Raw genomic sequence first — 25,786 nt, 5'->3', positions numbered from 1 at the left:
TTCTATCAAAAGTTACAGCTATTTATATGAAGTTGTACAAAAACGCTTTCTTTCGCCAAGACAGTGCGTTTCTCACTGTTACATGCATTTGAATGGGGAACTCGCCCGAAACAAAGTATAGGTTTTCATTATGTGTATAACTTGGAAATCTTAGCTCAAACAGCTGCAAAACCTGTCTGCCCAGCACGGGGACCTTGAGTTCTATAAGATAAAGCCATAAACATGTTTGTCTGAGTCTTCTATCAAAAGTTACAGCGATTTATATGAAGTTGTACAAAAACGCTTTCTTTCGCCAAGACAGTGCGTTTCTCACTGTTGCATGCATTTGAATGGGGAACTCGCCCGAAACAAAGTATAGGTTTTCATTATGTGTATAACTTGGAAATCTTAGCTCAAACAGCTGCAAAACCTGTTTTCCCAGCACGGGGACCTTGAGTTCTATAAGATAAAGCCATAAACATGTTTGTCTGAGTCTTCTATCAAAAGTTACAGCTATTTATATGAAGTTGTACAAAAACGCTTTCTTTCGCCAAGACAGTGCGTTTCTCACTGTTACATGCATTTGAATGGGGAACTCGACCGAAACAAAGTTTAGGTTTTCATTATGTGTATAGCTTGGAAATCTTAGCTCAAACAGCTGCAAAACCTGTCTGCCCAGCACGGGGACCTTGAGTTCTATAAGATAAAGCCATAAACATGTGTATCCGAGTCTTCTATCAAAAGTTACAGCGATTTATATGAAGTTGTACAAAAACGCTTTCTTTCGCCAAGACAGTGCGTTTCTCACTGTTGCATGCATTTGAATGGGGAACTCGCCCGAAACAAAGTATAGGTTTTCATTATGTGTATAACTTGGAAATCTTAGCTCAAACAGCTGCAAATCCTGTTTGCCCAGCACGGGGACCTTGAGTTCTATAAGATAAAGCCATAAACATGTTTGTCTGAGTCTTCTATCAAAAGTTACAGCGATTTATATGAAGTTGTACAAAAACGCTTTCTTTCGCCAAGACAGTGCGTTTCTCACTGTTACATGCATTTGAATGGGGAACTCGACCGAAACAAAGTTTAGGTTTTCATTATGTGTATAACTTGGAAATCTTAGCTCAAACAGCTGCAAAACCTGTTTTCCCAGCACGGGGACCTTGAGTTCTATAAGATAAAGCCATAAACATGTTTGTCTGAGTCTTCTATCAAAAGTTACAGCTATTTATATGAAGTTGTACAAAAACGCTTTCTTTCGCCAAGACAGTGCGTTTCTCACTGTTACATGCATTTGAATGAGGAACTCGACCGAAACAAAGTATAGGTTTTCATTATGTGTATAACTTAAAAATCTTAGCTCAAACAGCTGCAAATCCTGTTTTCCCAGCACGGGGACCTTGAGTTCTATAAGATAAAGCCATAAACATGTTTGTCTGAGTCTTCTATCAAAAGTTACAGCTATTTATATGAAGTTGTACAAAAACGCTTTCTTTTGCCAAGACAGTGCGTTTCTCACTGTTGCATGCATTTGAATGGGGAACTCGCCCGAAACAAAGTATAGGTTTTCATTATGTGTATAACTTGGAAATCTTAGCTCAAACAGCTGCAAAACCTGTTTTCCCAGCACGGGGACCTTGAGTTCTATAAGATAAAGCCATAAATATGTTTGTCTGAGTCTTCTATCAAAAGTTACAGCTATTTATATGAAGTTGTACAAAAACGCTTTCTTTCGCCAAGACAGTGCGTTTCTCACTGTTGCATGCATTTGAATGGGGAACTCGCCCGAAACAAAGTATAGGTTTTCATTATGTGTATAACTTGGAAATCTTAGCTCAAACAGCTGCAAATCCTGTTTTCCCAGCACAGGGACCTTGAGTTCTATAAGATAAAGCCATAAACATGTGTATCCGAGTCTTCTATCAAAAGTTACAGCTATTTATATGAAGTTGTACAAAAACGCTTTCTTTCGCCAAGACAGTGCGTTTCTCACTGTTACATGCATTTGAATGGGGAACTCGCCCGAAACAAAGTATAGGTTTTCATTATGTGTATAACTTGGAAATCTTAGCTCAAACAGCTGCAAAACCTGTTTTCCCAGCACGGGGACCTTGAGTTCTATAAGATAAAGCCATAAACATGTTTGTCTGAGTCTTCTATCAAAAGTTACAGCGATTTATATGAAGTTGTACAAAAACGCTTTCTTTCGCCAAGACAGTGCGTTTCTCACTGTTGCATGCATTTGAATGGGGAACTCGCCCGAAACAAAGTATAGGTTTTCATTATGTGTATAACTTGGAAATCTTAGCTCAAACAGCTGCAAAACCTGTTTTCCCAGCACGGGGACCTTGAGTTCTATAAGATAAAGCCATAAACATGTTTGTCTGAGTCTTCTATCAAAAGTTACAGCTATTTATATGAAGTTGTACAAAAACGCTTTCTTTCGCCAAGACAGTGCGTTTCTCACTGTTACATGCATTTGAATGGGGAACTCGACCGAAACAAAGTATAGGTTTTCATTATGTGTATAACTTGGAAATCTTAGCTCAAACAGCTGCAAAACCTGTTTGCCCAGCACGGGGACCTTGAGTTCTATAAGATAAAGCCATAAACATGTTTGTCTGAGTCTTCTATCAAAAGTTACAGCTATTTATATGAAGTTGTACAAAAACGCTTTCTTTCGCCAAGACAGTGCGTTTCTCACTGTTACATGCATTTGAATGGGGAACTCGACCGAAACAAAGTATAGGTTTTCATTATGTGTATAACTTAAAAATCTTAGCTCAAACAGCTGCAAATCCTGTTTTCCCAGCACAGGGACCTTGAGTTCTATAAGATAAAGCCATAAACATGTTTGTCTGAGTCTTCTATCAAAAGTTACAGCGATTTATATGAAGTTGTACAAAAACGCTTTCTTTCGCCAAGACAGTGCGTTTCTCACTGTTGCATGCATTTGAATGGGGAACTCGCCCGAAACAAAGTATAGGTTTTCATTATGTGTATAACTTGGAAATCTTAGCTCAAACAGCTGCAAAACCTGTTTTCCCAGCACGGGGACCTTGAGTTCTATAAGATAAAGCCATAAACATGTTTGTCTGAGTCTTCTATCAAAAGTTACAGCTATTTATATGAAGTTGTACAAAAACGCTTTCTTTCGCCAAGACAGTGCGTTTCTCACTGTTACATGCATTTGAATGGGGAACTCGACCGAAACAAAGTTTAGGTTTTCATTATGTGTATAGCTTGGAAATCTTAGCTCAAACAGCTGCAAAACCTGTCTGCCCAGCACGGGGACCTTGAGTTCTATAAGATAAAGCCATAAACATGTGTATCCGAGTCTTCTATCAAAAGTTACAGCGATTTATATGAAGTTGTACAAAAACGCTTTCTTTCGCCAAGACAGTGCGTTTCTCACTGTTACATGCATTTGAATGGGGAACTCGACCGAAACAAAGTATAGGTTTTCATTATGTGTATAACTTAAAAAGCTTAGCTCAAACAGCTGCAAATCCTGTTTGCCCAGCACGGGGACCTTGAGTTCTATAAGATAAAGCCATAAACATGTGTATCCGAGTCTTCTATCAAAAGTTACAGCTATTTATATGAAGTTGTACAAAAACGCTTTCTTTCGCCAAGACAGTGCGTTTCTCACTGTTACATGCATTTGAATGGGGAACTCGACCGAAACAAAGTATAGGTTTTCATTATGTGTATAACTTAAAAATCTTAGCTCAAACAGCTGCAAATCCTGTTTGCCCAGCACGGGGACCTTGAGTTCTATAAGATAAAGCCATAAACATGTGTATCCGAGTCTTCTATCAAAAGTTACAGCTATTTATATGAAGTTGTACAAAAACGCTTTCTTTCGCCAAGACAGTGCGTTTCTCACTGTTACATGCATTTGAATGGGGAACTCGACCGAAACAAAGTATAGGTTTTCATTATGTGTATAACTTAAAAATCTTAGCTCAAACAGCTGCAAATCCTGTTTTCCCAGCACAGGGACCTTGAGTTCTATAAGATAAAGCCATAAACATGTTTGTCTGAGTCTTCTATCAAAAGTTACAGCTATTTATATGAAGTTGTACAAAAACGCTTTCTTTCGCCAAGACAGTGCGTTTCTCACTGTTACATGCATTTGAATGGGGAACTCGACCGAAACAAAGTTTAGGTTTTCATTATGTGTATAGCTTGGAAATCTTAGCTCAAACAGCTGCAAAACCTGTCTGCCCAGCACGGGGACCTTGAGTTCTATAAGATAAAGCCATAAACATGTGTATCCGAGTCTTCTATCAAAAGTTACAGCGATTTATATGAAGTTGTACAAAAACGCTTTCTTTTGCCAAGACAGTGCGTTTCTCACTGTTGCATGCATTTGAATGGGGAACTCGACCGAAACAAAGTTTAGGTTTTCATTATGTGTATAACTTGGAAATCTTAGCTCAAACAGCTGCAAAACCTGTTTTCCCAGCACGGGGACCTTGAGTTCTATAAGATAAAGCCATAAACATGTGTATCCGAGTCTTCTATCAAAAGTTACAGCTATTTATATGAAGTTGTACAAAAACGCTTTCTTTCGCCAAGACAGTGCGTTTCTCACTGTTGCATGCATTTGAATGGGGAACTCGCCCGAAACAAAGTATAGGTTTTCATTATGTGTATAACTTGGAAATCTTAGCTCAAACAGCTGCAAAACCTGTTTGCCCAGCACGGGGACCTTGAGTTCTATAAGATAAAGCCATAAACATGTTTGTCTGAGTCTTCTATCAAAAGTTACAGCGATTTATATGAAGTTGTACAAAAACGCTTTCTTTCGCCAAGACAGTGCGTTTCTCACTGTTGCATGCATTTGAATGGGGAACTCGCCCGAAACAAAGTATAGGTTTTCATTATGTGTATAACTTGGAAATCTTAGCTCAAACAGCTGCAAAACCTGTTTTCCCAGCACGGGGACCTTGAGTTCTATAAGATAAAGCCATAAACATGTTTGTCTGAGTCTTCTATCAAAAGTTACAGCTATTTATATGAAGTTGTACAAAAACGCTTTCTTTCGCCAAGACAGTGCGTTTCTCACTGTTACATGCATTTGAATGGGGAACTCGACCGAAACAAAGTTTAGGTTTTCATTATGTGTATAGCTTGGAAATCTTAGCTCAAACAGCTGCAAAACCTGTCTGCCCAGCACGGGGACCTTGAGTTCTATAAGATAAAGCCATAAACATGTGTATCCGAGTCTTCTATCAAAAGTTACAGCGATTTATATGAAGTTGTACAAAAACGCTTTCTTTCGCCAAGACAGTGCGTTTCTCACTGTTGCATGCATTTGAATGGGGAACTCGCCCGAAACAAAGTATAGGTTTTCATTATGTGTATAACTTGGAAATCTTAGCTCAAACAGCTGCAAATCCTGTTTGCCCAGCACGGGGACCTTGAGTTCTATAAGATAAAGCCATAAACATGTTTGTCTGAGTCTTCTATCAAAAGTTACAGCGATTTATATGAAGTTGTACAAAAACGCTTTCTTTCGCCAAGACAGTGCGTTTCTCACTGTTACATGCATTTGAATGGGGAACTCGACCGAAACAAAGTTTAGGTTTTCATTATGTGTATAACTTGGAAATCTTAGCTCAAACAGCTGCAAAACCTGTTTTCCCAGCACGGGGACCTTGAGTTCTATAAGATAAAGCCATAAACATGTTTGTCTGAGTCTTCTATCAAAAGTTACAGCTATTTATATGAAGTTGTACAAAAACGCTTTCTTTCGCCAAGACAGTGCGTTTCTCACTGTTACATGCATTTGAATGAGGAACTCGACCGAAACAAAGTATAGGTTTTCATTATGTGTATAACTTAAAAATCTTAGCTCAAACAGCTGCAAATCCTGTTTTCCCAGCACGGGGACCTTGAGTTCTATAAGATAAAGCCATAAACATGTTTGTCTGAGTCTTCTATCAAAAGTTACAGCTATTTATATGAAGTTGTACAAAAACGCTTTCTTTTGCCAAGACAGTGCGTTTCTCACTGTTGCATGCATTTGAATGGGGAACTCGCCCGAAACAAAGTATAGGTTTTCATTATGTGTATAACTTGGAAATCTTAGCTCAAACAGCTGCAAAACCTGTTTTCCCAGCACGGGGACCTTGAGTTCTATAAGATAAAGCCATAAATATGTTTGTCTGAGTCTTCTATCAAAAGTTACAGCTATTTATATGAAGTTGTACAAAAACGCTTTCTTTCGCCAAGACAGTGCGTTTCTCACTGTTGCATGCATTTGAATGGGGAACTCGCCCGAAACAAAGTATAGGTTTTCATTATGTGTATAACTTGGAAATCTTAGCTCAAACAGCTGCAAATCCTGTTTTCCCAGCACAGGGACCTTGAGTTCTATAAGATAAAGCCATAAACATGTGTATCCGAGTCTTCTATCAAAAGTTACAGCTATTTATATGAAGTTGTACAAAAACGCTTTCTTTCGCCAAGACAGTGCGTTTCTCACTGTTACATGCATTTGAATGGGGAACTCGCCCGAAACAAAGTATAGGTTTTCATTATGTGTATAACTTGGAAATCTTAGCTCAAACAGCTGCAAAACCTGTTTTCCCAGCACGGGGACCTTGAGTTCTATAAGATAAAGCCATAAACATGTTTGTCTGAGTCTTCTATCAAAAGTTACAGCGATTTATATGAAGTTGTACAAAAACGCTTTCTTTCGCCAAGACAGTGCGTTTCTCACTGTTGCATGCATTTGAATGGGGAACTCGCCCGAAACAAAGTATAGGTTTTCATTATGTGTATAACTTGGAAATCTTAGCTCAAACAGCTGCAAAACCTGTTTTCCCAGCACGGGGACCTTGAGTTCTATAAGATAAAGCCATAAACATGTTTGTCTGAGTCTTCTATCAAAAGTTACAGCTATTTATATGAAGTTGTACAAAAACGCTTTCTTTCGCCAAGACAGTGCGTTTCTCACTGTTACATGCATTTGAATGGGGAACTCGACCGAAACAAAGTATAGGTTTTCATTATGTGTATAACTTGGAAATCTTAGCTCAAACAGCTGCAAAACCTGTTTGCCCAGCACGGGGACCTTGAGTTCTATAAGATAAAGCCATAAACATGTTTGTCTGAGTCTTCTATCAAAAGTTACAGCTATTTATATGAAGTTGTACAAAAACGCTTTCTTTCGCCAAGACAGTGCGTTTCTCACTGTTACATGCATTTGAATGGGGAACTCGACCGAAACAAAGTATAGGTTTTCATTATGTGTATAACTTAAAAATCTTAGCTCAAACAGCTGCAAATCCTGTTTTCCCAGCACAGGGACCTTGAGTTCTATAAGATAAAGCCATAAACATGTTTGTCTGAGTCTTCTATCAAAAGTTACAGCGATTTATATGAAGTTGTACAAAAACGCTTTCTTTCGCCAAGACAGTGCGTTTCTCACTGTTGCATGCATTTGAATGGGGAACTCGCCCGAAACAAAGTATAGGTTTTCATTATGTGTATAACTTGGAAATCTTAGCTCAAACAGCTGCAAAACCTGTTTTCCCAGCACGGGGACCTTGAGTTCTATAAGATAAAGCCATAAACATGTTTGTCTGAGTCTTCTATCAAAAGTTACAGCTATTTATATGAAGTTGTACAAAAACGCTTTCTTTCGCCAAGACAGTGCGTTTCTCACTGTTACATGCATTTGAATGGGGAACTCGACCGAAACAAAGTTTAGGTTTTCATTATGTGTATAGCTTGGAAATCTTAGCTCAAACAGCTGCAAAACCTGTCTGCCCAGCACGGGGACCTTGAGTTCTATAAGATAAAGCCATAAACATGTGTATCCGAGTCTTCTATCAAAAGTTACAGCGATTTATATGAAGTTGTACAAAAACGCTTTCTTTCGCCAAGACAGTGCGTTTCTCACTGTTGCATGCATTTGAATGGGGAACTCGCCCGAAACAAAGTATAGGTTTTCATTATGTGTATAACTTGGAAATCTTAGCTCAAACAGCTGCAAATCCTGTTTTCCCAGCACGGGGACCTTGAGTTCTATAAGATAAAGCCATAAACATGTTTGTCTGAGTCTTCTATCAAAAGTTACAGCGATTTATATGAAGTTGTACAAAAACGCTTTCTTTCGCCAAGACAGTGCGTTTCTCACTGTTGCATGCATTTGAATGGGGAACTCGCCCGAAACAAAGTATAGGTTTTCATTATGTGTATAACTTGGAAATCTTAGCTCAAACAGCTGCAAATCCTGTTTTCCCAGCACAGGGACCTTGAGTTCTATAAGATAAAGCCATAAACATGTTTGTCTGAGTCTTCTATCAAAAGTTACAGCTATTTATATGAAGTTGTACAAAAACGCTTTCTTTTGCCAAGACAGTGCGTTTCTCACTGTTGCATGCATTTGAATGGGGAACTCGCCCGAAACAAAGTATAGGTTTTCATTATGTGTATAACTTGGAAATCTTAGCTCAAACAGCTGCAAAACCTGTTTGCCCAGCACGGGGACCTTGAGTTCTATAAGATAAAGCCATAAACATGTTTGTCTGAGTCTTCTATCAAAAGTTACAGCTATTTATATGAAGTTGTACAAAAACGCTTTCTTTCGCCAAGACAGTGCGTTTCTCACTGTTACATGCATTTGAATGGGGAACTCGACCGAAACAAAGTTTAGGTTTTCATTATGTGTATAACTTGGAAATCTTAGCTCAAACAGCTGCAAAACCTGTTTTCCCAGCACGGGGACCTTGAGTTCTATAAGATAAAGCCATAAACATGTTTGTCTGAGTCTTCTATCAAAAGTTACAGCGATTTATATGAAGTTGTACAAAAACGCTTTCTTTCGCCAAGACAGTGCGTTTCTCACTGTTACATGCATTTGAATGGGGAACTCGACCGAAACAAAGTTTAGGTTTTCATTATGTGTATAACTTGGAAATCTTAGCTCAAACAGCTGCAAAACCTGTTTTCCCAGCACGGGGACCTTGAGTTCTATAAGATAAAGCCATAAACATGTTTGTCTGAGTCTTCTATCAAAAGTTACAGCTATTTATATGAAGTTGTACAAAAACGCTTTCTTTCGCCAAGACAGTGCGTTTCTCACTGTTGCATGCATTTGAATGGGGAACTCGCCCGAAACAAAGTATAGGTTTTCATTATGTGTATAACTTGGAAATCTTAGCTCAAACAGCTGCAAAACCTGTTTGCCCAGCACGGGGACCTTGAGTTCTATAAGATAAAGCCATAAACATGTTTGTCTGAGTCTTCTATCAAAAGTTACAGCTATTTATATGAAGTTGTACAAAAACGCTTTCTTTCGCCAAGACAGTGCGTTTCTCACTGTTACATGCATTTGAATGGGGAACTCGACCGAAACAAAGTTTAGGTTTTCATTATGTGTATAGCTTGGAAATCTTAGCTCAAACAGCTGCAAAACCTGTCTGCCCAGCACGGGGACCTTGAGTTCTATAAGATAAAGCCATAAACATGTTTGTCTGAGTCTTCTATCAAAAGTTACAGCTATTTATATGAAGTTGTACAAAAACGCTTTCTTTCGCCAAGACAGTGCGTTTCTCACTGTTGCATGCATTTGAATGGGGAACTCGCCCGAAACAAAGTATAGGTTTTCATTATGTGTATAACTTGGAAATCTTAGCTCAAACAGCTGCAAAACCAGTTTGCCCAGCACGGGGACCTTGAGTTCTATAAGATAAAGCCATAAACATGTTTGTCTGAGTCTTCTATCAAAAGTTACAGCTATTTATATGAAGTTGTACAAAAACGCTTTCTTTCGCCAAGACAGTGCGTTTCTCACTGTTACATGCATTTGAATGGGGAACTCGACCGAAACAAAGTTTAGGTTTTCATTATGTGTATAGCTTGGAAATCTTAGCTCAAACAGCTGCAAAACCTGTCTGCCCAGCACGGGGACCTTGAGTTCTATAAGATAAAGCCATAAACATGTGTATCCGAGTCTTCTATCAAAAGTTACAGCGATTTATATGAAGTTGTACAAAAACGCTTTCTTTTGCCAAGACAGTGCGTTTCTCACTGTTGCATGCATTTGAATGGGGAACTCGACCGAAACAAAGTTTAGGTTTTCATTATGTGTATAACTTGGAAATCTTAGCTCAAACAGCTGCAAAACCTGTTTTCCCAGCACGGGGACCTTGAGTTCTATAAGATAAAGCCATAAACATGTGTATCCGAGTCTTCTATCAAAAGTTACAGCTATTTATATGAAGTTGTACAAAAACGCTTTCTTTCGCCAAGACAGTGCGTTTCTCACTGTTGCATGCATTTGAATGGGGAACTCGCCCGAAACAAAGTATAGGTTTTCATTATGTGTATAACTTGGAAATCTTAGCTCAAACAGCTGCAAAACCTGTTTTCCCAGCACGGGGACCTTGAGTTCTATAAGATAAAGCCATAAACATGTTTGTCTGAGTCTTCTATCAAAAGTTACAGCTATTTATATGAAGTTGTACAAAAACGCTTTCTTTCGCCAAGACAGTGCGTTTCTCACTGTTGCATGCATTTGAATGGGGAACTCGCCCGAAACAAAGTATAGGTTTTCATTATGTGTATAACTTGGAAATCTTAGCTCAAACAGCTGCAAAACCTGTTTTCCCAGCACGGGGACCTTGAGTTCTATAAGATAAAGCCATAAACATGTTTGTCTGAGTCTTCTATCAAAAGTTACAGCGATTTATATGAAGTTGTACAAAAACGCTTTCTTTCGCCAAGACAGTGCGTTTCTCACTGTTGCATGCATTTGAATGGGGAACTCGCCCGAAACAAAGTATAGGTTTTCATTATGTGTATAACTTGGAAATCTTAGCTCAAACAGCTGCAAAACCTGTTTTCCCAGCACGGGGACCTTGAGTTCTATAAGATAAAGCCATAAACATGTTTGTCTGAGTCTTCTATCAAAAGTTACAGCTATTTATATGAAGTTGTACAAAAACGCTTTCTTTCGCCAAGACAGTGCGTTTCTCACTGTTACATGCATTTGAATGGGGAACTCGACCGAAACAAAGTTTAGGTTTTCATTATGTGTATAGCTTGGAAATCTTAGCTCAAACAGCTGCAAAACCTGTCTGCCCAGCACGGGGACCTTGAGTTCTATAAGATAAAGCCATAAACATGTGTATCCGACTCTTCTATCAAAAGTTACAGCGATTTATATGAAGTTGTACAAAAACGCTTTCTTTCGCCAAGACAGTGCGTTTCTCACTGTTGCATGCATTTGAATGGGGAACTCGCCCGAAACAAAGTATAGGTTTTCATTATGTGTATAACTTGGAAATCTTAGCTCAAACAGCTGCAAATCCTGTTTGCCCAGCACGGGGACCTTGAGTTCTATAAGATAAAGCCATAAACATGTTTGTCTGAGTCTTCTATCAAAAGTTACAGCGATTTATATGAAGTTGTACAAAAACGCTTTCTTTCGCCAAGACAGTGCGTTTCTCACTGTTACATGCATTTGAATGGGGAACTCGACCGAAACAAAGTTTAGGTTTTCATTATGTGTATAACTTGGAAATCTTAGCTCAAACAGCTGCAAAACCTGTTTTCCCAGCACGGGGACCTTGAGTTCTATAAGATAAAGCCATAAACATGTTTGTCTGAGTCTTCTATCAAAAGTTACAGCTATTTATATGAAGTTGTACAAAAACGCTTTATTTCGCCAAGACAGTGCGTTTCTCACTGTTACATGCATTTGAATGGGGAACTCGACCGAAACAAAGTTTAGGTTTTCATTATGTGTATAGCTTGGAAATCTTAGCTCAAACAGCTGCAAAACCTGTCTGCCCAGCACGGGGACCTTGAGTTCTATAAGATAAAGCCATAAACATGTGTATCCGAGTCTTCTATCAAAAGTTACAGCTATTTATATGAAGTTGTACAAAAACGCTTTCTTTCGCCAAGACAGTGCGTTTTTCACTGTTACATGCATTTGAATGGGGAACTCGCCCGAAACAAAGTATAGGTTTTCATTATGTGTATAACTTGGAAATCTTAGCTCAAACAGCTGCAAAACCTGTTTTCCCAGCACGGGGACCTTGAGTTCTATAAGATAAAGCCATAAACATGTTTGTCTGAGTCTTCTATCAAAAGTTACAGCGATTTATATGAAGTTGTACAAAAACGCTTTCTTTCGCCAAGACAGTGCGTTTCTCACTGTTGCATGCATTTGAATGGGGAACTCGCCCGAAACAAAGTATAGGTTTTCATTATGTGTATAACTTGGAAATCTTAGCTCAAACAGCTGCAAATCCTGTTTTCCCAGCACAGGGACCTTGAGTTCTATAAGATAAAGCCATAAACATGTGTATCCGAGTCTTCTATCAAAAGTTACAGCTATTTATATGAAGTTGTACAAAAACGCTTTCTTTTGCCAAGACAGTGCGTTTCTCACTGTTGCATGCATTTGAATGGGGAACTCGACCGAAACAAAGTATAGGTTTTCATTATGTGTATAACTTAAAAATCTTAGCTCAAACAGCTGCAAATCCTGTTTGCCCAGCACGGGGACCTTGAGTTCTATAAGATAAAGCCATAAACATGTGTATCCGAGTCTTCTATCAAAAGTTACAGCTATTTATATGAAGTTGTACAAAAACGCTTTCTTTCGCCAAGACAGTGCGTTTCTCACTGTTACATGCATTTGAATGGGGAACTCGACCGAAACAAAGTATAGGTTTTCATTATGTGTATAACTTAAAAATCTTAGCTCAAACAGCTGCAAATCCTGTTTGCCCAGCACAGGGACCTTGAGTTCTATAAGATAAAGCCATAAACATGTGTATCCGAGTCTTCTATCAAAAGTTACAGCTATTTATATGAAGTTGTACAAAAACGCTTTCTTTCGCCAAGACAGTGCGTTTCTCACTGTTGCATGCATTTGAATGGGGAACTCGACCGAAACAAAGTATAGGTTTTCATTATGTGTATAACTTAAAAATCTTAGCTCAAACAGCTGCAAATCCTGTTTTCTCAGCACAGGGACCTTGAGTTCTATAAGATAAAGCCATAAACATGTGTATCCGAGTCTTCTATCAAAAGTTACAGCTATTTATATGAAGTTGTACAAAAACGCTTTCTTTCGCCAAGACAGTGCGTTTCTCACTGTTGCATGCATTTGAATGGGGAACTCGCCCGAAACAAAGTATAGGTTTTCATTATGTGTATAACTTGGAAATCTTAGCTCAAACAGCTGCAAAACCTGTTTGCCCAGCACGGGGACCTTGAGTTCTATAAGATAAAGCCATAAACATGTGTATCCGAGTCTTCTATCAAAAGTTACAGCTATTTATATGAAGTTGTACAAAAACGCTTTCTTTCGCCAAGACAGTGCGTTTCTCACTGTTACATGCATTTGAATGGGGAACTCGACCGAAACAAAGTATAGGTTTTCATTATGTGTATAACTTAAAAATCTTAGCTCAAACAGCTGCAAATCCTGTTTGCCCAGCACGGGGACCTTGAGTTCTATAAGATAAAGCCATAAACATGTGTATCCGAGTCTTCTATCAAAAGTTACAGCTATTTATATGAAGTTGTACAAAAACGCTTTCTTTCGCCAAGACAGTGCGTTTCTCACTGTTACATGCATTTGAATGGGGAACTCGACCGAAACAAAGTATAGGTTTTCATTATGTGTATAACTTAAAAATCTTAGCTCAAACAGCTGCAAATCCTGTTTGCCCAGCACAGGGACCTTGAGTTCTATAAGATAAAGCCATAAACATGTGTATCCGAGTCTTCTATCAAAAGTTACAGCTATTTATATGAAGTTGTACAAAAACGCTTTCTTTCGCCAAGACAGTGCGTTTCTCACTGTTGCATGCATTTGAATGGGGAACTCGACCGAAACAAAGTATAGGTTTTCATTATGTGTATAACTTAAAAATCTTAGCTCAAACAGCTGCAAATCCTGTTTTCTCAGCACAGGGACCTTGAGTTCTATAAGATAAAGCCATAAACATGTGTATCCGAGTCTTCTATCAAAAGTTACAGCTATTTATATGAAGTTGTACAAAAACGCTTTCTTTCGCCAAGACAGTGCGTTTCTCACTGTTGCATGCATTTGAATGGGGAACTCGCCCGAAACAAAGTATAGGTTTTCATTATGTGTATAACTTGGAAATCTTAGCTCAAACAGCTGCAAAACCTGTTTGCCCAGCACGGGGACCTTGAGTTCTATAAGATAAAGCCATAAACATGTGTATCCGAGTCTTCTATCAAAAGTTACAGCTATTTATATGAAGTTGTACAAAAACGCTTTCTTTCGCCAAGACAGTGCGTTTCTCACTGTTACATGCATTTGAATGGGGAACTCGACCGAAACAAAGTATAGGTTTTCATTATGTGTATAACTTAAAAATCTTAGCTCAAACAGCTGCAAAACCTGTTTGCCCAGCACGGGGACCTTGAGTTCTATAAGATAAAGCCATAAACATGTTTGTCTGAGTCTTCTATCAAAAGTTACAGCGATTTATATGAAGTTGTACAAAAACGCTTCCTTTCGCCAAGACAGTGCGTTTCTCACTGTTACATGCATTTGAATGGGGAACTCGCCCGAAACAAAGTATAGGTTTTCATTATGTGTATAACTTGGAAATCTTAGCTCAAACAGCTGCAAAACCTGTTTTCCCAGCACGGGGACCTTGAGTTCTATAAGATAAAGCCATAAACATGTTTGTCTGAGTCTTCTATCAAAAGTTACAGCGATTTATATGAAGTTGTACAAAAACGCTTTCTTTCGCCAAGACAGTGCGTTTCTCACTGTTGCATGCATTTGAATGGGGAACTCGCCCGAAACAAAGTATAGGTTTTCATTATGTGTATAACTTGGAAATCTTAGCTCAAACAGCTGCAAATCCTGTTTTCCCAGCACAGGGACCTTGAGTTCTATAAGATAAAGCCATAAACATGTTTGTCTGAGTCTTCTATCAAAAGTTACAGCTATTTATATGAAGTTGTACAAAAACGCTTTCTTTTGCCAAGACAGTGCGTTTCTCACTGTTGCATGCATTTGAATGGGGAACTCGCCCGAAACAAAGTATAGGTTTTCATTATGTGTATAACTTGGAAATCTTAGCTCAAACAGCTGCAAAACCTGTTTTCCCAGCACGGGGACCTTGAGTTCTATAAGATAAAGCCATAAACATGTTTGTCTGAGTCTTCTATCAAAAGTTACAGCTATTTATATGAAGTTGTACAAAAACGCTTTCTTTCGCCAAGACAGTGCGTTTCTCACTGTTACATGCATTTGAATGGGGAACTCGACCGAAACAAAGTTTAGGTTTTCATTATGTGTATAACTTGGAAATCTTAGCTCAAACAGCTGCAAAACCTGTTTTCCCAGCACGGGGACCTTGAGTTCTATAAGATAAAGCCATAAACATGTTTGTCTGAGTCTTCTATCAAAAGTTACAGCGATTTATATGAAGTTGTACAAAAACGCTTTCTTTCGCCAAGACAGTGCGTTTCTCACTGTTACATGCATTTGAATGGGGAACTCGACCGAAACAAAGTTTAGGTTTTCATTATGTGTATAACTTGGAAATCTTAGCTCAAACAGCTGCAAAACCTGTTTTCCCAGCACGGGGACCTTGAGTTCTATAAGATAAAGCCATAAACATGTTTGTCTGAGTCTTCTATCAAAAGTTACAGCTATTTATATGAAGTTGTACAAAAACGCTTTCTTTCGCCAAGACAGTGCGTTTCTCACTGTTGCATGCATTTGAATGGGGAACTCGCCCGAAACAAAGTATAGGTTTTCATTATGTGTATAACTTGGAAATCTTAGCTCAAACAGCTGCAAAACCTGTTTGCCCAGCACGGGGACCTTGAGTTCTATAAGATAAAGCCATAAACATGTTTGTCTGAGTCTTCTATCAAAAGTTACAGCTATTTATATGAAGTTGTACAAAAACGCTTTCTTTCGCCAAGACAGTGCGTTTCTCACTGTTACATGCATTTGAATGGGGAACTCGACCGAAACAAAGTTTAGGTTTTCATTATGTGTATAGCTTGGAAATCTTAGCTCAAACAGCTGCAAAACCTGTCTGCCCAGCACGGGGACCTTGAGTTCTATAAGATAAAGCCATAAACATGTTTGTCTGAGTCTTCTATCAAAAGTTACAGCTATTTATATGAAGTTGTACAAAAACGCTTTCTTTCGCCAAGACAGTGCGTTTCTCACTGTTGCATGCATTTGAATGGGGAACTCGCCCGAAACAAAGTATAGGTTTTCATTATGTGTATAACTTGGAAATCTTAGCTCAAACAGCTGCAAAACCTGTTTGCCCAGCACGGGGACCTTGAGTTCTATAAGATAAAGCCATAAACATGTTTGTCTGAGTCTTCTATCAAAAGTTACAGCTATTTATATGAAGTTGTACAAAAACACTTTCTTTCGCCAAGACAGTGCGTTTCTCACTGTTACATGCATTTGAATGGGGAACTCGACCGAAACAAAGTTTAGGTTTTCATTATGTGTATAGCTTGGAAATCTTAGCTCAAACAGCTGCAAAACCTGTCTGCCCAGCACGGGGACCTTGAGTTCTATAAGATAAAGCCATAAACATGTGTATCCGAGTCTTCTATCAAAAGTTACAGCGATTTATATGAAGTTGTACAAAAACGCTTTCTTTTGCCAAGACAGTGCGTTTCTCACTGTTGCATGCATTTGAATGGGGAACTCGACCGAAACAAAGTTTAGGTTTTCATTATGTGTATAACTTGGAAATCTTAGCTCAAACAGCTGCAAAACCTGTTTTCCCAGCACGGGGACCTTGAGTTCTATAAGATAAAGCCATAAACATGTGTATCCGAGTCTTCTATCAAAAGTTACAGCTATTTATATGAAGTTGTACAAAAACGCTTTCTTTCGCCAAGACAGTGCGTTTCTCACTGTTGCATGCATTTGAATGGGGAACTCGCCCGAAACAAAGTATAGGTTTTCATTATGTGTATAACTTGGAAATCTTAGCTCAAACAGCTGCAAAACCTGTTTTCCCAGCACGGGGACCTTGAGTTCTATAAGATAAAGCCATAAACATGTTTGTCTGAGTCTTCTATCAAAAGTTACAGCTATTTATATGAAGTTGTACAAAAACGCTTTCTTTCGCCAAGACAGTGCGTTTCTCACTGTTGCATGCATTTGAATGGGGAACTCGCCCGAAACAAAGTATAGGTTTTCATTATGTGTATAACTTGGAAATCTTAGCTCAAACAGCTGCAAAACCTGTTTGCCCAGCACGGGGACCTTGAGTTCTATAAGATAAAGCCATAAACATGTTTGTCTGAGTCTTCTATCAAAAGTTACAGCTATTTATATGAAGTTGTACAAAAACGCTTTCTTTCGCCAAGACAGTGCGTTTCTCACTGTTACATGCATTTGAATGGGGAACTCGCCCGAAACAAAGTATAGGTTTTCATTATGTGTATAACTTGGAAATCTTAGCTCAAACAGCTGCAAAACCTGTTTTCCCAGCACGGGGCCCTTGAGTTCTATAAGATAAAGCCATAAACATGTTTGTCTGAGTCTTCTATCAAAAGTTACAGCGATTTATATGAAGTTGTACAAAAACGCTTTCTTTCGCCAAGACAGTGCGTTTCTCACTGTTGCATGCATTTGAATGGGGAACTCGCCCGAAACAAAGTATAGGTTTTCATTATGTGTATAACTTGGAAATCTTAGCTCAAACAGCTGCAAAACCTGTTTTCCCAGCACGGGGACCTTGAGTTCTATAAGATAAAGCCATAAACATGTTTGTCTGAGTCTTCTATCAAAAGTTACAGCTATTTATATGAAGTTGTACAAAAACGCTTTCTTTCGCCAAGACAGTGCGTTTCTCACTGTTACATGCATTTGAATGGGGAACTCGACCGAAACAAAGTTTAGGTTTTCATTATGTGTATAGCTTGGAAATCTTAGCTCAAACAGCTGCAAAACCTGTCTGCCTAGCACGGGGACCTTGAGTTCTATAAGATAAAGCCATAAACATGTGTATCCGAGTCTTCTATCAAAAGTTACAGCGATTTATATGAAGTTGTACAAAAACGCTTTCTTTCGCCAAGACAGTGCGTTTCTCAGTGTTGCATGCATTTGAATGGGGAACTCGCCCGAAACAAAGTATAGGTTTTCATTATGTGTATAACTTGGAAATCTTAGCTCAAACAGCTGCAAATCCTGTTTGCCCAGCACGGGGACCTTGAGTTCTATAAGATAAAGCCATAAACATGTTTGTCTGAGTCTTCTATCAAAAGTTACAGCGATTTATATGAAGTTGTACAAAAACGCTTTCTTTCGCCAAGACAGTGCGTTTCTCACTGTTACATGCATTTGAATGGGGAACTCGACCGAAACAAAGTTTAGGTTTTCATTATGTGTATAACTTGGAAATCTTAGCTCAAACAGCTGCAAAACCTGTTTTCCCAGCACGGGGACCTTGAGTTCTATAAGATAAAGCCATAAACATGTTTGTCTGAGTCTTCTATCAAAAGTTACAGCTATTTATATGAAGTTGTACAAAAACGCTTTATTTCGCCAAGACAGTGCGTTTCTCACTGTTACATGCATTTGAATGGGGAACTCGACCGAAACAAAGTTTAGGTTTTCATTATGTGTATAGCTTGGAAATCTTAGCTCAAACAGCTGCAAAACCTGTCTGCCCAGCACGGGGACCTTGAGTTCTATAAGATAAAGCCATAAACATGTGTATCCGAGTCTTCTATCAAAAGTTACAGCTATTTATATGAAGTTGTACAAAAACGCTTTCTTTCGCCAAGACAGTGCGTTTTTCACTGTTACATGCATTTGAATGGGGAACTCGCCCGAAACAAAGTATAGGTTTTCATTATGTGTATAACTTGGAAATCTTAGCTCAAACAGCTGCAAAACCTGTTTTCCCAGCACGGGGACCTTGAGTTCTATAAGATAAAGCCATAAACATGTTTGTCTGAGTCTTCTATCAAAAGTTACAGCGATTTATATGAAGTTGTACAAAAACGCTTTCTTTCGCCAAGACAGTGCGTTTCTCACTGTTGCATGCATTTGAATGGGGAACTCGCCCGAAACAAAGTATAGGTTTTCATTATGTGTATAACTTGGAAATCTTAGCTCAAACAGCTGCAAATCCTGTTTTCCCAGCACAGGGACCTTGAGTTCTATAAGATAAAGCCATAAACATGTTTGTCTGAGTCTTCTATCAAAAGTTACAGCTATTTATATGAAGTTGTACAAAAACGCTTTCTTTCGCCAAGACAGTGCGTTTCTCACTGTTGCATGCATTTGAATGGGGAACTCGCCCGAAACAAAGTATAGGTTTTCATTATGTGTATAACTTGGAAATCTTAGCTCAAACAGCTGCAAATCCTGTTTGCCCAGCACGGGGACCTTGAGTTCTATAAGATAAAGCCATAAACATGTTTGTCTGAGTCTTCTATCAAAAGTTACAGCGATTTATATGAAGTTGTACAAAAACGCTTTCTTTCGCCAAGACAGTGCGTTTCTCACTGTTACATGCATTTGAATGGGGAACTCGACCGAAACAAAGTTTAGGTTTTCATTATGTGTATAACTTGGAAATCTTAGCTCAAACAGCTGCAAAACCTGTTTTCCCAGCACGGGGACCTTGAGTTCTATAAGATAAAGCCATAAACATGTTTGTCTGAGTCTTCTATCAAAAGTTACAGCTATTTATATGAAGTTGTACAAAAACGCTTTCTTTCGCCAAGACAGTGCGTTTCTCACTGTTGCATGCATTTGAATGGGGAACTCGCCCGAAACAAAGTATAGGTTTTCATTATGTGTATAACTTGGAAATCTTAGCTCAAACAGCTGCAAATCCTGTTTGCCCAGCACGGGGACCTTGAGTTCTATAAGATAAAGCCATAAACATGTTTGTCTGAGTCTTCTATCAAAAGTTACAGCGATTTATATGAAGTTGTACAAAAACGCTTTCTTTCGCCAAGACAGTGCGTTTCTCACTGTTACATGCATTTGAATGGGGAACTCGACCGAAACAAAGTTTAGGTTTTCATTATGTGTATAGCTTGGAAATCTTAGCTCAAACAGCTGCAAAACCTGTCTGCCCAGCACGGGGACCTTGAGTTCTATAAGATAAAGCCATAAACATGTGTATCCGAGTCTTCTATCAAAAGTTACAGCTATTTATATGAAGTTGTACAAAAACGCTTTCTTTCGCCAAGACAGTGCGTTTTTCACTGTTACATGCATTTGAATGGGGAACTCGCCCGAAACAAAGTATAGGTTTTCATTATGTGTATAACTTGGAAATCTTAGCTCAAACAGCTGCAAATCCTGTTTTCCCAGCACAGGGACCTTGAGTTCTATAAGATAAAGCCATAAACATGTTTGTCTGAGTCTTCTATCAAAAGTTACAGCTATTTATATGAAGTTGTACAAAAACGCTTTCTTTTGCCAAGACAGTGCGTTTCTCACTGTTGCATGCATTTGAATGGGGAACTCGCCCGAAACAAAGTATAGGTTTTCATTATGTGTATAACTTGGAAATCTTAGCTCAAAAAGCTGCCAATCCTGTTTTCCCAGCACAGGGACCTTGAGTTCTATAAGATAAAGCCATAAACATGTTTGTCTGAGTCTTCTATCAAAAGTTACAGCGATTTATATGAAGTTGTACAAAAACGCTTTCTTTCGCCAAGACAGTGCGTTTCTCACTGTTGCATGCATTTGAATGGGGAACTCGCCCGAAACAAAGTATAGGTTTTCATTATGTGTATAACTTGGAAATCTTAGCTCAAACAGCTGCAAATCCTGTTTTCCCAGCACAGGGACCTTGAGTTCTATAAGATAAAGCCATAAACATGTTTGTCTGAGTCTTCTATCAAAAGTTACAGCTATTTATATGAAGTTGTACAAAAACGCTTTCTTTTGCCAAGACAGTGCGTTTCTCACTGTTGCATGCATTTGAATGGGGAACTCGCCCGAAACAAAGTATAGGTTTTCATTATGTGTATAACTTGGAAATCTTAGCTCAAACAGCTGCAAAACCTGTTTTCCCAGCACGGGGACCTTGAGTTCTATAAGATAAAGCCATAAACATGTTTGTCTGAGTCTTCTATCAAAAGTTACAGCTATTTATATGAAGTTGTACAAAAACGCTTTCTTTCGCCAAGACAGTGCGTTTCTCACTGTTACATGCATTTGAATGGGGAACTCGACCGAAACAAAGTATAGGTTTTCATTATGTGTATAACTTGGAAATCTTAGCTCAAACAGCTGCAAAACCTGTCTGCCCAGCACGGGGACCTTGAGTTCTATAAGATAAAGCCATAAACATGTGTATCCGAGTCTTCTATCAAAAGTTACAGCGATTTATATGAAGTTGTACAAAAACGCTTTCTTTTGCCAAGACAGTGCGTTTCTCACTGTTGCATGCATTTGAATGGGGAACTCGACCGAAACAAAGTATAGGTTTTCATTATGTGTATAACTTAAAAATCTTAGCTCAAACAGCTGCAAATCCTGTTTGCCCAGCACGGGGACCTTGAGTTCTATAAGATAAAGCCATAAACATGTGTATCCGAGTCTTCTATCAAAAGTTACAGCTATTTATATGAAGTTGTACAAAAACGCTTTCTTTCGCCAAGACAGTGCGTTTCTCACTGTTACATGCATTTGAATGGGGAACTCGACCGAAACAAAGTATAGGTTTTCATTATGTGTATAACTTAAAAATCTTAGCTCAAACAGCTGCAAATCCTGTTTGCCCAGCACAGGGACCTTGAGTTCTATAAGATAAAGCCATAAACATGTGTATCCGAGTCTTCTATCAAAAGTTACAGCTATTTATATGAAGTTGTACAAAAACGCTTTCTTTCGCCAAGACAGTGCGTTTCTCACTGTTGCATGCATTTGAATGGGGAACTCGACCGAAACAAAGTATAGGTTTTCATTATGTGTATAACTTAAAAATCTTAGCTCAAACAGCTGCAAATCCTGTTTTCTCAGCACAGGGACCTTGAGTTCTATAAGATAAAGCCATAAACATGTGTATCCGAGTCTTCTATCAAAAGTTACAGCTATTTATATGAAGTTGTACAAAAACGCTTTCTTTCGCCAAGACAGTGCGTTTCTCACTGTTGCATGCATTTGAATGGGGAACTCGCCCGAAACAAAGTATAGGTTTTCATTATGTGTATAACTTGGAAATCTTAGCTCAAACAGCTGCAAAACCTGTTTGCCCAGCACGGGGACCTTGAGTTCTATAAGATAAAGCCATAAACATGTGTATCCGAGTCTTCTATCAAAAGTTACAGCTATTTATATGAAGTTGTACAAAAACGCTTTCTTTCGCCAAGACAGTGCGTTTCTCACTGTTACATGCATTTGAATGGGGAACTCGACCGAAACAAAGTATAGGTTTTCATTATGTGTATAACTTAAAAATCTTAGCTCAAACAGCTGCAAATCCTGTTTGCCCAGCACGGGGACCTTGAGTTCTATAAGATAAAGCCATAAACATGTGTATCCGAGTCTTCTATCAAAAGTTACAGCTATTTATATGAAGTTGTACAAAAACGCTTTCTTTCGCCAAGACAGTGCGTTTCTCACTGTTACATGCATTTGAATGGGGAACTCGACCGAAACAAAGTATAGGTTTTCATTATGTGTATAACTTAAAAATCTTAGCTCAAACAGCTGCAAATCCTGTTTGCCCAGCACAGGGACCTTGAGTTCTATAAGATAAAGCCATAAACATGTGTATCCGAGTCTTCTATCAAAAGTTACAGCTATTTATATGAGGTTGTACAAAAACGCTTTCTTTCGCCAAGACAGTGCGTTTCTCACTGTTGCATGCATTTGAATGGGGAACTCGACCGAAACAAAGTATAGGTTTTCATTATGTGTATAACTTAAAAATCTTAGCTCAAACAGCTGCAAATCCTGTTTTCTCAGCACAGGGACCTTGAGTTCTATAAGATAAAGCCATAAACATGTGTATCCGAGTCTTCTATCAAAAGTTACAGCTATTTATATGAAGTTGTACAAAAACGCTTTCTTTCGCCAAGACAGTGCGTTTCTCACTGTTGCATGCATTTGAATGGGGAACTCGCCCGAAACAAAGTATAGGTTTTCATTATGTGTATAACTTGGAAATCTTAGCTCAAACAGCTGCAAAACCTGTTTGCCCAGCACGGGGACCTTGAGTTCTATAAGATAAAGCCATAAACATGTGTATCCGAGTCTTCTATCAAAAGTTACAGCTATTTATATGAAGTTGTACAAAAACGCTTTCTTTCGCCAAGACAGTGCGTTTCTCACTGTTACATGCATTTGAATGGGGAACTCGACCGAAACAAAGTATAGGTTTTCATTATGTGTATAACTTAAAAATCTTAGCTCAAACAGCTGCAAAACCTGTTTGCCCAGCACGGGGACCTTGAGTTCTATAAGATAAAGCCATAAACATGTTTGTCTGAGTCTTCTATCAAAAGTTACAGCTATTTATATGAAGTTGTACAAAAACGCTTTCTTTCGCCAAGACAGTGCGTTTCTCACTGTTACATGCATTTGAATGGGGAACTCGACCGAAACAAAGTTTAGGTTTTCATTATGTGTATAGCTTGGAAATCTTAGCTCAAACAGCTGCAAAACCTGTCTGCCCAGCACGGGGACCTTGAGTTCTATAAGATAAAGCCATAAACATGTGTATCCGAGTCTTCTATCAAAAGTTACAGCGATTTATATGAAGTTGTACAAAAACGCTTTCTTTTGCCAAGACAGTGCGTTTCTCACTGTTGCATGCATTTGAATGGGGAACTCGACCGAAACAAAGTTTAGGTTTTCATTATGTGTATAACTTGGAAATCTTAGCTCAAACAGCTGCAAAACCTGTTTTCCCAGCACGGGGACCTTGAGTTCTATAAGATAAAGCCATAAACATGTGTATCCGAGTCTTCTATCAAAAGTTACAGCTATTTATATGAAGTTGTACAAAAACGCTTTCTTTCGCCAAGACAGTGCGTTTCTCACTGTTGCATGCATTTGAATGGGGAACTCGCCCGAAACAAAGTATAGGTTTTCATTATGTGTATAACTTGGAAATCTTAGCTCACACAGCTGCAAAACCTGTTTGCCCAGCACGGGGACCTTGAGTTCTATAAGATAAAGCCATAAACATGTTTGTCTGAGTCTTCTATCAAAAGTTACAGCTATTTATATGAAGTTGTACAAAAACGCTTTCTTTCGCCAAGACAGTGCGTTTCTCACTGTTACATGCATTTGAATGGGGAACTCGACCGAAACAAAGTATAGGTTTTCATTATGTGTATAACTTAAAAATCTTAGCTCAAACAGCTGCAAATCCTGTTTTCCCAGCACAGGGACCTTGAGTTCTATAAGATAAAGCCATAAACATGTGTATCCGAGTCTTCTATCAAAAGTTACAGCTATTTATATGAAGTTGTACAAAAACGCTTTCTTTCGCCAAGACAGTGCGTTTCTCACTGTTGCATGCATTTGAATGGGGAACTCGACCGAAACAAAGTATAGGTTTTCATTATGTGTATAACTTAAAAATCTTAGCTCAAACAGCTGCAAATCCTGTTTTCTCAGCACAGGGACCTTGAGTTCTATAAGATAAAGCCATAAACATGTGTATCCGAGTCTTCTATCAAAAGTTACAGCTATTTATATGAAGTTGTACAAAAACGCTTTCTTTCGCCAAGACAGTGCGTTTCTCACTGTTGCATGCATTTGAATGGGGAACTCGCCCGAAACAAAGTATAGGTTTTCATTATGTGTATAACTTGGAAATCTTAGCTCAAACAGCTGCAAAACCTGTTTGCCCAGCACGGGGACCTTGAGTTCTATAAGATAAAGCCATAAACATGTGTATCCGAGTCTTCTATCAAAAGTTACAGCTATTTATATGAAGTTGTACAAAAACGCTTTCTTTTGCCAAGACAGTGCGTTTCTCACTGTTGCATGCATTTGAATGGGGAACTCGCCCGAAACAAAGTATAGGTTTTCATTATGTGTATAACTTGGAAATCTTAGCTCAAACAGCTGCAATTCCTGTTTTCCCAGCACGGGGACCTTGAGTTCTATAAGATAAAGCCATAAACATGTGTATCCGAGTCTTCTATCAAAAGTTACAGCTATTTATATGAAGTTGTACAAAAACGCTTTCTTTCGCCAAGACAGTGCGTTTCTCACTGTTACATGCATTTGAATGGGGAACTCGACCGAAACAAAGTATAGGTTTTCATTATGTGTATAACTTAAAAATCTTAGCTCAAACAGCTGCAAATCCTGTTTGCCCAGCACGGGGACCTTGAGTTCTATAAGATAAAGCCATAAACATGTGTATCCGAGTCTTCTATCAAAAGTTACAGCTATTTATATGAAGTTGTACAAAAACGCTTTCTTTCGCCAAGACAGTGCGTTTCTCACTGTTACATGCATTTGAATGGGGAACTCGCCCGAAACAAAGTATAGGTTTTCATTATGTGTATAACTTAAAAATCTTAGCTCAAACAGCTGCAAATCCTGTTTTCCCAGCACAGGGACCTTGAGTTCTATAAGATAAAGCCATAAACATGTGTATCCGAGTCTTCTATCAAAAGTTACAGCTATTTATATGAAGTTGTACAAAAACGCTTTCTTTCGCCAAGACAGTGCGTTTCTCACTGTTACATGCATTTGAATGGGGAACTCGACCGAAACAAAGTATAGGTTTTCATTATGTGTATAACTTAAAAATCTTAGCTCAAACAGCTGCAAATCCTGTTTTCCCAGCACAGG

This window comes from Maylandia zebra, linkage group LG2 (assembly GCF_041146795.1).
Source record: "Maylandia zebra isolate NMK-2024a linkage group LG2, Mzebra_GT3a, whole genome shotgun sequence".
NCBI lineage: Eukaryota > Metazoa > Chordata > Actinopteri > Cichliformes > Cichlidae > Maylandia > Maylandia zebra.
Note: the sequence above shows the minus strand (reverse complement) of the source record.